General features: G+C 50.9%; 1 protein-coding gene across 1 annotated transcript in view; it reads right to left on the bottom strand.

The window, feature by feature from the left end:
* PARD6G (par-6 family cell polarity regulator gamma) overlaps positions 1 to 12017 on the bottom strand; it is a 44145-nt gene that overhangs the window by 22820 nt on the left and 9308 nt on the right. The window lies entirely within an intron of this gene.

Raw genomic sequence — 12017 nt, 5'->3', positions numbered from 1 at the left:
TCCTTTAATCTCTTATCTTGACAAAAGTTGCTAGTACAGAATGAAGTGCAGTTGTGTTGCCCGCTAGCTACGGTCAAGAGATCTGCAATATGTTGCCACGTGATTTTATCAGACATAAGAAACGCTGAATTCCTCACAATAGCCAAAATGCAACATTTGCAGTGAAAAATGGGATATACCAAAGGAAAAAGGAAGACGAAGTCCCTAACTTTAAACAGTTCCCTTTGGACACCTTGGGATACTGAAAAACTTGCTGCCCAAGAGGTGCCTTTTTGCAGCAAGATTGCAATTTATTTGCACCAAAAGGGTCAAGACACATCAGGACTGAATCCATTGCATTTTATAGGCAGGCCCCTAACTTATCCCGTGAAGCACTCACTAAAAAGCAAAACCCCCAACCCCTAAATCCCCAGGATTTTAGTCATGGATAAGAAAAAACTTGAGCATTTGATTCTAGGTCGATTTCTCACAGTGATTAGAATAATTTATATAAAAAAAAATTCCCTGGTAAGACACAAGAGTTGTATTTACCCCATTGATTTCACACCATGGCACTGACAACGCGAGGCCTTCCTGTTAAAAGCTGGCTCTCCCTAACCCTTCCACTCAACCTGCTGAAACTTGCATTTGCATCCGAGGCCACGTACGAAAGCATCTGCCTCAGGAGCTGAAAGAGATGCTGTTGAGCAGGACGAGTTTCCCACCTTTATTTTCTATCCCCACAGACGAACACAAACAGCACGTGGTGCCAGATCTCATAGGCTTCGAGATGGAGGCAGCAGCTAGGAAATGCTTCCTTAGAAGTGGGAGTAGGATCAAACACTGTAAATCAGGCGCAGACCAATGCAGCTGCCCACAAAGTTGTAATGCAAAGCAGCCCTAATTTCACAATAAATTAACATTAAACCCGGAGAAGTGCAGGATGCTGTTGAGGTCTCTTCTGCTTACTAAGGTAGACTAAACACCCAAGGGTCTGGTGCGAACCCTGGTTTAGGTATGAAAATCAAGGAGAACCGCAGCTCTGAACAACATCAAACCCCAGAAAAGAGCATTTTACAAAGTTAAAAGAAACTGGGCTGAACAAGTCAAAATTAAACATGTTCAAGGCAATCCTGCCCTTTCCTGCTGTAACAAGCCATATTTAAATGGAATCAAGTTTGTATGCCTCGATCCAGGGAGGATTTCCTTTTCCAGAACAGAGAAACATACTATTTCCGTCTCTGAAGTAAAGGCAGCAGAACCAGGTCTCCTGCATTTAACTCAATGCAGAAATACAGGCATTGAGTGACAGTCAAATAATAAGGGAGAAACTTAAAAAAAAAAAGATGGAATATCATAGCTTGCTGCTCGTGGACTACCTCTATGTTAGGATTCAGGAAATGGATGGCAGAAGTTTTAATATAACTAGAGGGGGAGCATTTTTCTTTAATAATCTCCACAACTGAAGTTACTCAGGTGTGTCTCCAGCAGACCTCATCTCAGACACACTGCGTAGCTAGGAGATGAAGTCATCGGCACTGCAAAAACCAGTCTGGCCACCAAAGGGAGGTTTTTCTCCCACTCATCTTCACAGCAAACATCTGGTGTACCTGCAGAGAGCAGCGAATGGCCAACAGCAAGCAGCAAACTCCCCAAGAGGAGACAAGATCACCAACGCTGGCTGCAAATCCAGAGCCCAGTGGAAGGAAGACCACCAAGTCATTGAGCCATGCACCACATGAAGCCATCACGAACCCTCTGAGTCATCACCAACCTCCATGCACCCGTCTCAAGTCAACCACCATGTCTTGGGACATCAGACCTGGAGGCCCTGTGAGCCCTTATGACCACCCTGCTGTCTCCTCTGCCAGAAACCCTGCGCCCCACAGCCGCAGAGGCCGAGCGCTCATGGCTGGCCTAATGCTAAGCACTGCTCCCCAAGCTGGCCAAGGCAGCCCCACACACAGCGCTACGAGTGCCATTTCAGAGGGAAGGTGCTTACTTTAGGTGAGGTTATAAGATAGGCGACCTGCTCTCCCAGGCACTTTGGCTTTTGCTAATGCAAGGCTGGGCTTGCTCCGGTGACAGCAGTCACTATTCAGGCAAGTCAGTAGCATCCCCTCCTGCCTGATCTTAGGACAACCAGAGTAAAGTGGCGGAAAAGCAAGCAGAAGTAAAATGGTCCCTTCTCTTTCGTCCCCCTAAAAAAAAAAAAACACCAACAAAAACACTCCCCTCCCCATCAAAACCACAAACAAACAAATACAAAAACACTGCACACACACAAAAATAGGATGTACAGCTCTTGGGTCATATTTTTAACATTAAGCAAGGAAGTTTAGAGAGTCAACATTTCTTTGGTCATGGGAAATAGTTACACAGAAGGTGCTGGGATCTGTAGTGGTGAGGTCATGACCGAGGCGCAGAGCACTGCACAAATTTTCCAGCACACCAGGCACTTGCTGCATGAAGCAAGCAAGATTTGCACTTCAGAGGGCTGGAATAACACCACAAATCTTCAAATCAAGCATGTTTGAAACCAAACTCACCCAGATACGTGGAGAGGGAAAGGGTGAGAACAGCTGCCTCCAAAGACACAGCAAGTCTCCACCATGGACCTCTAGTGTGCAGCTTTGCACACTATGTTGCTGTGGAACAAACCCCACCAAGGGGGACCTAGGAGAAGCTGAGCACTTTCTTGCCTCACACACAGGTGAGAAGCCTGTCCAGGCAGGCACTGCCCATGGCAAACGGCAGCATTGCCCTTAACAAGGCAAAACAGGCAGTGCCCATGAGGAAAGCTCCTGCTTGGCCGCTGCTGTGCCTGGCCTTCCTCACAACACACTGCTTATCTACCCTTTTCTACAGAGAAGCAGGTCCCTAACCCGTGCACCTCATGTTCAATTTGCTCTCAGGCATCTTGCTAAGTATCTAAATCCGGACAAGACACTAAGTCTGCAAACATGCTCCTGGCAGATCTTGCAAAGCCGCTTGGACGCAGCCCTGTGCTCTAGGTGACCCTGCGTGTGCAGGGGGGTTGGACTCGATAAGCTCTGGAGATCCCTTCCAGCATTGAGGATCCTGGGATTCTGAGCAGCTCCATGGGTGCGGGCAGCACGGAGCGGAGCCCTGACCGCTCACCCCCTGGCAGCGGCTACACAGGCAGGAGCCGCAAAGTGCCTCGGGTGCCATTGAGCGCGGATCAACCACTGGCCAGGCCAGGAGCGGAGGCAGGGACACAAGGAGAAGAGCGCTCCTGGCTGCTGACAGCGACAGGGCGACAGGCAGCTTCAAGAGCCCAATCTGCTTAATAGCAAGGCGTGCATCTCCGCTGGGAAGGGCCCGGGATCGGCGGGCGGAGAGGGCTGCAGGCACCACTTCCTTGCCCCGACACAAGCAGGCTGCCAGGCTGTATTTCAGATGGGCCTGGTCCCCGGCCGCAGAGTGAATCCCTGCTGCGAGCCAGGTGGGCTTGGGCAGTACAGAACTGCTGGTTTCGTGCCATGCAAAGGGGACCTGGTCTGTGCGCTCTGAAGAGGCTCTGCAGGGTGAGCCAGCGCTCAGCAAGAGGTAAAAGACAGGAAGGGCCTTTCAGAAGGGCCCTCCTGCTCCAAACCGAAGCACAAATCAGATATACCTTATACATTTCAGTGCTTCCTCTCCTGCCACTATCAGACCTATCTCCTCCTGCCTCCATTTATTCAATTTGGGGAAAAGCTGCTCCTCTGGGCTCTTCCCCGTGGGCAGCCCGCAACATCAAGGCATCAATGCCGGGTCACTCGTGGAGCGGAGGATGGAGCTGGTGGCCGGGAAGCAGCAGCTGGGGCAGGGCCACCCGCACGAGGGGTCCAGCGGGGACCACTGCGTGGGGCGAGCAGGGAGGCCGGGGTTGTGCAGCAGCCCCATGCTCTCCAATGCAGGGCTCCCACGCCAAGCACCCTCCCCAAAAAGGGCACCTCACCAGTGGCCTCCTCCAGATTTTTCCAACGCTGCTTTACAAGGCCACAAGGCAAGAAAAGATGAATGCTTTGCTAGGCTGCAAGGTCTGAAAGTACAATTTAGCTCTTTATAATTAACATTTTTTTTAAAAAAAGAGATTGAGACTTGTGGGAAGCTTTGGCAGAGAAAGCAAATTCCTTCAGTTCACCCCCCCGTTTGCCTTTCATACGCTTGTAAGGCCTCCAAGCACCAGCCAAAACGCTCCAAGGCTTTGGGTTGCTCAGGACCACGCACCTCTCCCCTCCCTCCCACAGGCCCGTCCTGCCCCTTCCCACGGGGGCTGCTCGGGGCACGTGAAGGCGCCACGCTGGGGGCAGCGGCGGCCGGGGCCGCACACGCGGCGCCACCAGCAGATCCACGGCAGGTCCCCACAGCCCACGAGGGCGGCGTCGCAGGAGGGCACGGGGGGAGCTGCGAGCTTCCCTCGAGGCCGCAGGGACCGAGTGGGAGCGTGTTGGTTCCTCTGGAGGGCAGAGGACGAGGGGCCGCTATGAGCGCACGGGCGGCAAGGCAGAACCCACGAAGCTCGCGCGGCGCCCCGGCCTCACGGAGCAAGAGCCGCTCCCGCGCACGGCGCCGGGCCGCAGGGGAGAGGCTGCAGCAACAAGGCTCTGCCCAGGATGTCTAGGGACATGGACTGTGAGCGATCCTGTGATCTGTGGTCCTGGGATCGGGATCGCGGGGGCAGCACCACTCGGGGGAGGTGGGCAGCTCCCGCAGCCCCGCTCCTTGCGGCCCGCGCTCCCTGCCCAGCGAGGCCGCCTTCCCTCCCGGTCGGTCCCCCCAGCCGTGAGTCACCACCGCAGGATTGAGGTTAGCCCTTGGAAACCACCAATTTTCTTCCTTCCTGCAATGCTTGGCCATAGGTCCCGTATGAAGTTTGCAAGGGAGAATCTGACTCCGCAGGGCACGTGTGCGTTAGCTGCTTCCTAGAGATCCTTTGGGGTGCAGATACCTGCATTGACCCTGCCATCCATGCTAGGAACAGTTCCATCCATGCTAGGAACAGTTCAGTGTGCAGTACAGAATGAACAGCTCTGTGCGGCGCAGAGGATCTGGCACAAGCGACACACTGCAATTCCCCCGCTCCTCCTCCTCCCCATGAAACACAGCAGTGAAGAGAACAAAGAAAAAAAACAAGGAAAAAGCGCCTTGCTTTAGCTTCCCCCTGCAGCACTAAGGCTAAGGGCACTGCGGCCGATCCGCCGCAGGCAGCTGCTCTCCCAGCCCGCTGCAGACACCGGGCACAGGAATCCCGGCTTGGCACGGGGCTAGCACAGCTATGTGGAGTCTGGAGCAAAACCAGCTCCCGTCCTGCCAGGGAGCGCGAAGGGAGCCAGACGCAGCTGCGCGCGCCCGTGCCTGCGCTAGCCGGCCCTGGTGCTTTCAGGTCGAAGATTTTCTTCCCTCAGTAGCTGTGATAGCCAGAAAACAGCAGGGGCACCTCTCGATTCACTCACACGCTCCGTAAGTGATGGCTTTGCAAATAAAAACGCCCAGTGCTGCCAGAGTTAAATAAAGGGGCTGAAGTTTACCTAATTTGGAGAGTGTTAGCTATACCATACTTCCTTGGGAATGCTCGTTTCATTCTGCAAAGTTATGAACAACAGCTCATAGTCCCGTAACACTGCCTCCCCAAGCCTGGGAGAGACACACATCCCCCGCTAATGCAATTTTTCTGCGCCTGGAGTTTTTCCTTGAAAGTCTCCACCCCCAGCATTGCATTCCCATGCATCCGCCCCCAAGCACTTGGACTAAATTAAGCCCCAAATCAAAGCCAGCTGATTATTTATTAAACAAACAGGACACAGTTTGTCTTTGGTAGAGTCAAGCACTACTGGTAGCTGCAGAGCTTCAACTTTACTCTTTTTTTTTCTTTTTGGTGGTGGTGGGGTGTGCGATAAGAAGCGGTGTTTCACTGCAGGGAGCACAACAAGCAGTTATTTTAATTAAAAGCCGTCTGCCTATAAAATGGAATTGCGCACACATGTAAGATTTAACAAGCTAGCAAACAAGCATCAATAGCAACACTCATAGTTCAGCAAGAATAGCTGTCTTTGATCAAGTTTCTTTTCACCTCCCACCCCTTGAACTCCCTCACCTCCCAACAAGCCCATCTCCTACATCGGTGGATTAAAAGAGGTGGCAGGAATTGGAATTAGTGGGGCACGGGGCGGGGTGTGGGGGGAGCTGGTGCACTTTGTTTCTGCGCCAAGTGCTTTACCAGGATGCAGAGAAATGCACGGGACCCATCCCTAAACAAGCAGGGGCCAATAAAATGTGCAAACGAAGAAGCTACAGTCATGTACAGACATTCCTATGTCTTTTTTTTTCCTCCCAGAGAAATTCTGGATGCTTTGTCTCCTGTGAAGAAGCGAGCACTTAGAGATCTCCAAATCAGAAATGAGATAAGAAATGAGGTATTTCGAGAATGCTAATGAATGGAGAACTAAACGGTGACTATCTGCTGCCTACCTCACCGAGAGCAGCAGTGAGGGAGCGCCTCAAGAGCAGCCCTCTGCTTCTGTTTGAGTCACAGCTGGGAGACAGATCTCCTGCCTGCAAACAGAGCAAGACCCAGAGCCAGTTTCTAAATGGATACTGAGAGCTACATGCGCAGCCACAGGAAGACAGAGCTTAGAAACCACTTGCATCAGGGATTGTTTTCTCCTTTTGGTTGGGGAAAGAGAAAACATTTCCAAGACCAGAATCCATAATAAAATCGGATTAAGGCACGTTAGTCACTCCTGGCTTCCCCTCAAAACAGAAGTCAAGGACTTTCCGACATTCATTCACAAGACGTATAAACACTGAGTCTTGCTCAGAGGGGAAAAAAAGAAAAGAAGAAAAAAAAAAGAGGATAAGAGTCAAAGGAGGCAAAATCACGGCTGCTCCCCTCAGCTTACTAACAAGCTCCCGGGAATGCTTGTCCTCCATCCACGTGCTGAAGCCAAAGCAATCCCTGCAGCATCAGCAGGCGCTGCGGTCAGGGCTGGGTCCCGGCCAGGCAAGAGCGCAGCGCGGTACTAAATACGCTCATACTTTCCCACTGAGACACGGCCCGGGAAGCCTCACCACGGCTCTGTCTCCCGGGCTGCCTCTTCCCAGCTAAATGTCCCGGTGCTGCTCAGCTGGGGCGCCCCGGCTGCTCCCACGTGTTTATCCCAGGGCGATGTGCAGGGATGCGGGCCGGAGCAGTGCCCTGCTGCCAACGTGTCCCCCTGCTTAGCGCCTGCCTCGGCCGCCGCCGCTCGGCACCCGCTTCCACAGCCACCGGCGCGGCCGGCAGAGAAGGGAGGGCTGTAATCGAAGCCGCCAGAAATAACCCTTGGCAGATGACACTTGTTATTTTGTACAGACCCCCTTCAGCAGTTTTCACGGTCATGATTCAGCTTGTGCTCTGGCAACGCTCCAGAATGAGGTCTTTTTTTCTGCCTTTTTTTTTTCTCTCCTGCAAAAGTATCACAGAGCAGCCTCGGAGAGACCTCATGCCCAGAGCTTAACCACTCTACCACACGCTGCATCCCGACCACAAGAGGAAAATAGAGGCACACAGAGAATTGTGTTAAGCCTTCCTAAAGCCTCTCCCAGAGAGCCCTTTCCCCACCAGCAAAACAAACCCAGGCTGCTATTCCCAATAGTTGATGAGTCAAACAACTTTGTTATGAAATCCTTGCTTAAGACCCAGAGCTGTTGTTTAAAGAGCTGGTATCTTACCTGGCTTGTAAAGATAATAAAGGTGCACGAGGCAACACACCCAGAGCTTGCATCTTCTCTTTCCCTATAGAAGTGATGTGGTCTGAGGTATCTTCTCCTTGACTGCTTTAACTGTCTCACAGTGCAGGAGCTGTTTACCCAGCTTTTGCTGGGACAATAAGGATGGATACAGCAGTGTCAGAAGCAACTGAATGATCAAAAAAACCACCCCCTTTTAATGGATAAAAATAATTTAAAGTGAAAATTCTTCATTTTGAAAAAGGGTCTGGCTGAAAGAGTTACTAAAAGGCAACACGAGGTAACTTCTCTCTCCACCTTTACTCCACAGAAAGCAGAGGGGTAACAAATTTGCCCTAGATTTCTAGTAAATACTTCCAATTAAAGAAAAAAAGGATTGAAAGCCACACAGTTTCCAGAGGGTCAAAACTCACTTCCTTCCTACTAATCTGTGCTTTAAATTTCAGACTCAGAGCACCATTTCCAGAGAGACACACAGAGCTGACCACAAGACAGAGTGCTGCACCAGCCGACTTGCCCTTCCCGCCTCCTTCTCCTTGGAAGCCCAGGAAAGCACATCTGAAGTCTGAAGAGAAGCAGCTCCCAATTTACACATCCAGCCACGAGTGCCCTTTAAAGGAGCTCCCACAGGCACGAGTCTCCTCAGGGGCTTTAAAGGGTTGGAGTTCAAGGTGGTTCCCCATCCTTTGCATCCTGTCACCCTTCAGAGGTCCAGCCGCTGGTCACTGCTATGAGTGGTACATGGTATATTCGTATATTGGTACATGGAAGGAGCAGGGTGATTGCATGTAATATTTGTTTCACCTTACAACTTGTTCATCTAGGCAGTAGATTTTGGTAGCTTAGATGCCAGTCAAATGCGACAAATTCTTCAACAAGGTGTGCAAAGGGAGAGCGGAGCAAAGCAGCTGCATCGTGTTGCTGCTGCTGCTGTGGGGAGAGAAAGGCAGGCACAGCTGCTGGGCGCTGACACACTGGGCATCTGACAGCTTCCTAAAAATCAAATAAAGCCACTCAAAGATATACTAGTGTTCTGAGCAGATTTCTCATCGTAACTAACGACTTTAAAAGCTATTAGCTAGCAATTATTTCCCAGCCAACACAAACTCTGTGAAAGGTGCACTCACTAGACAAAATACCAATATGTTGAGCTTTTTCTCTTTTGGGCATTAAATTCACTAAATAGCATGGGATCAGATGTGCCTTTAAAGTAGCCAAGAAAGGAAAAATCAGGCCAGAGCAGAAACTGTTCACTCAGCTTTCAGCGGCATGACAACAATTTCTGCATATAATTGCCCACTGAAAAAAAAATATATATATAAATGTATATATATATTATATATATATAAAAAAAAACAAGCTTACCTGCCTCGAGCAGTTGGGAAAGCAGAGCTCTGCCTCTTGCAAAAGCTCACATGCTTCTCCACAGAGATGATTATCCTGCTCAGGAGGTACTGCTGGCAATGGCTGTGCCACCACACTGGCACATGCACCACCGTGTGAGCTAGCAGCTTGGTGACCATGGGCCTCCCACCCTCTGTTCCCAAGAGAAACAGCTTTACAAACAGGGAAAAGCACTACAGGAAAAGCAAAATTAGGGAGTGTGTTTAAGGCGGTTTGCTGCCACAGGCAAACCATCACACTTTGTTGAAGAATTTGTCGCATTTGACTGGCATCTAAGCTACCAAAATCTACTGCCTAGATGAACAAGTTGTAAGGTGAAACAAATATTACATGCAATCACCCTGCTCCTTCCATGTACCAATATTCTCAGTGCCACTGACACAGATAAGAAGTATGAAATGAATTATGTTCTTTCTGAATTTAACATTCAATCTCACTGGGATCCCCTCTTTGGGACAGCATCTCCAAAAGCAGCTCTAGCTACATATCAAGTGCATCCTAACAACTCCTTGGGCTTTTCCCCTTTCTGCTCAGAAGGGCTACTGATTTTGCAAATGATTTTTTAAGCCAGTAGCTCACACATGCTAAGTGCTATAAAGAAAGAACAATGCTGAATAATGTCTTAAAAGTATAACCATACTTAAATTTAAAGCGAGTCTTGAGGCAAAGATCTAGGAAGGCAGATTTTGTAGATGGAGTACGTAAATCTGGAGCCCAAGTCCTCACTGAGCTCCTTTTCAAAACCAGAGAGATTTTGCCAGTCTCTCTGTTCTTTCCCCGTCCTTCCCATGCACGTCCTCCATTTCCAACATGTTATTTCTCCTTCTGCCTTTCAAGCTGCACCAGAAGATCCCACCCAGGGGCAGGAGGCTCAGGAAGGACCCCAGTGGCACCACGAGGGCAGTGGCAGAACCACTGGGTTCCCTGCAGAGGCTAATGGAGCAGATCACGTGCCAGGGGTTCGTTACCAACACTCGTGCTATGTCAAAGTGCCAGGAGCCACTTTGTGCTATGGAGGAGGCACCAAAGTGCTATGCAGTGACAGGAGGTCTGCAAGGACTTGGTTTGCTCCAGTTGCTCCACGAGTATCAGGTGCACAAGAGCCGTCACACAGAGCGCTACAGTTAGCTAGCGCTCAGAATCAAGCTAGTTAACAAGGTTTGCACTAGCAGGCATAAAGGCATCTTCTCACACAGTTGCTACTGATGCACGTATGAAAGTGTCCTTTTCACAATTCTCTTCCAGCTTTCCTGGGACAGCCGCGTGGATCTGAAGGAAAAGCTGAGACACAGGCAGTAATTTGTGAAGGCTGCTGGAGCTTGACTCTGATCTGCTGATAAGGCCACCCACACCCCTGAACCAGCAGGACGGGCCTTGCTGCTCACACGCAGGCGACATCATCGGGGCCGCAACGCAGCCGTGCCGGGCCCTGCAGCTCCAGTGCTTCCTCGTGATGAGGCAACACGGCCTGGGACGCAATGGCGACGGGAAGGGTGTGCAACAGAGACGTTCACCAACCGAACTAGAGCCAACCGAGGCACGACACGGAGATAGGAAAGCAAAGATCCAAAGCAGCTCTGAACAGGGAAACACTGCTGTCCTGCCTTGCTCCGGGCTGCAAAGGCAGGACGAACGAGCCGGCTGCAGGGAGACCATCTCCCCGCATGGCCATGGTTTGCTGCTGGTGGAAAGCCACCGCAAGATGTGGCCTGTGCTGAGTGCTCTCCCGAGCTGTTACATGTGCCACGTGCTCTTCCTAAGAGCCATCTGAGCAGGGCAAGACAAGTCAGTTGTGGCAAGCTGCTCCTCGTGCTCCATCTCATGAGCTGTATCCCGCAGCCAGCTGCTTCTGGGAACATTTCGGAGAGGGGAGAGTGGTTTTGAGGTACTGCCAAGTCGCTCTGCCCAGAGCAGCTACATTGCAATGGGTATCAGGCCTGCAGCTTCCCTCCACGCTCCCCCTCTCTCTGCTGCCTCCAGATGACATGGCAGGCCCGAGCAAAGCTTAGGCACTCCTCCCCACCTCAAAGGGATTGGCAGCACTCCCACAGCAAAGGTCTCCATAAGGGTTGAAGACACAAGAATCCCTCCACAGTTCCTGCAATTCCCTGAGAGGCCACAGGTCTCCTGTGAGGCGGCTGGCAAGCGGAGTGGCCCAGCAGCAGGAAAGAGAAAGGATTTTCTCTCTCTCCAAGCCGAGAAGCCGCCAACAAGCTTTCTGCCTCCCCCGAGCGTCCTCAACTAAGGATCTCACTTCTTTCATTCACATACAACTGCATAACACATCTCCCAAAGAGCTTCAGGGTTTAGGGGATGCTAGGGGATAAGCTGCTCTTTCCACCTCTCCTTTTTCCATTGCTGTGCTACAGAGCGAGACTCCAATTTAGGACATTCTCTCAGAGGTGGCACGTACAAGAAAGGGGAAACATTTCATTTACCCCAAGCCAAGATAATTCTGCTGCCCTCCTACTGCAAGTGCAAAGCAAAACCCTTTGAGAGCTGTCAAGAAGTCAGCCTACACGTCAGAGGAGCCAGCTCAGCAAACGCCTCCAGCATGCTGTGCAGGACTTGGGCAATACAAATTGCTGCAACTTCCTTTCCAGGTGGAACATGCCAATTAAGAGATCCCTACAACCAGAGGAAAGAGGCCAAAAGATTAGGGAAGGGGGAAAACAAATCCTGCTTAAAGCAATGCACAGCAAAAGTCAGTGCTTTCCTAGGGACACAGTGGCAGCCCTCAGGGCCATGTGAAGACAGACATTAAGTGCAAAGAATTTTCAGGTCCCAAACTTTATGCTGTAACAGGAGGTGCCAGGTAACACTGTCACACAGACTTTGTTCTGAAGCTCAGGAGCCAAAACAAACCGGGAAAGGGAAATTCTGCAACATGCTCACCAGCA

The sequence above is a fragment of the Nothoprocta perdicaria genome, unplaced genomic scaffold (assembly GCF_003342845.1).
Source record: "Nothoprocta perdicaria isolate Ctin4 unplaced genomic scaffold, notPer1 scaffold_151, whole genome shotgun sequence".
NCBI classification, from domain to species: Eukaryota; Metazoa; Chordata; class Aves; order Tinamiformes; family Tinamidae; genus Nothoprocta; species Nothoprocta perdicaria.
The sequence above is the reverse complement of the archived record's forward strand: the minus strand, read 5'-3'. Positions and strand labels throughout refer to the sequence as shown.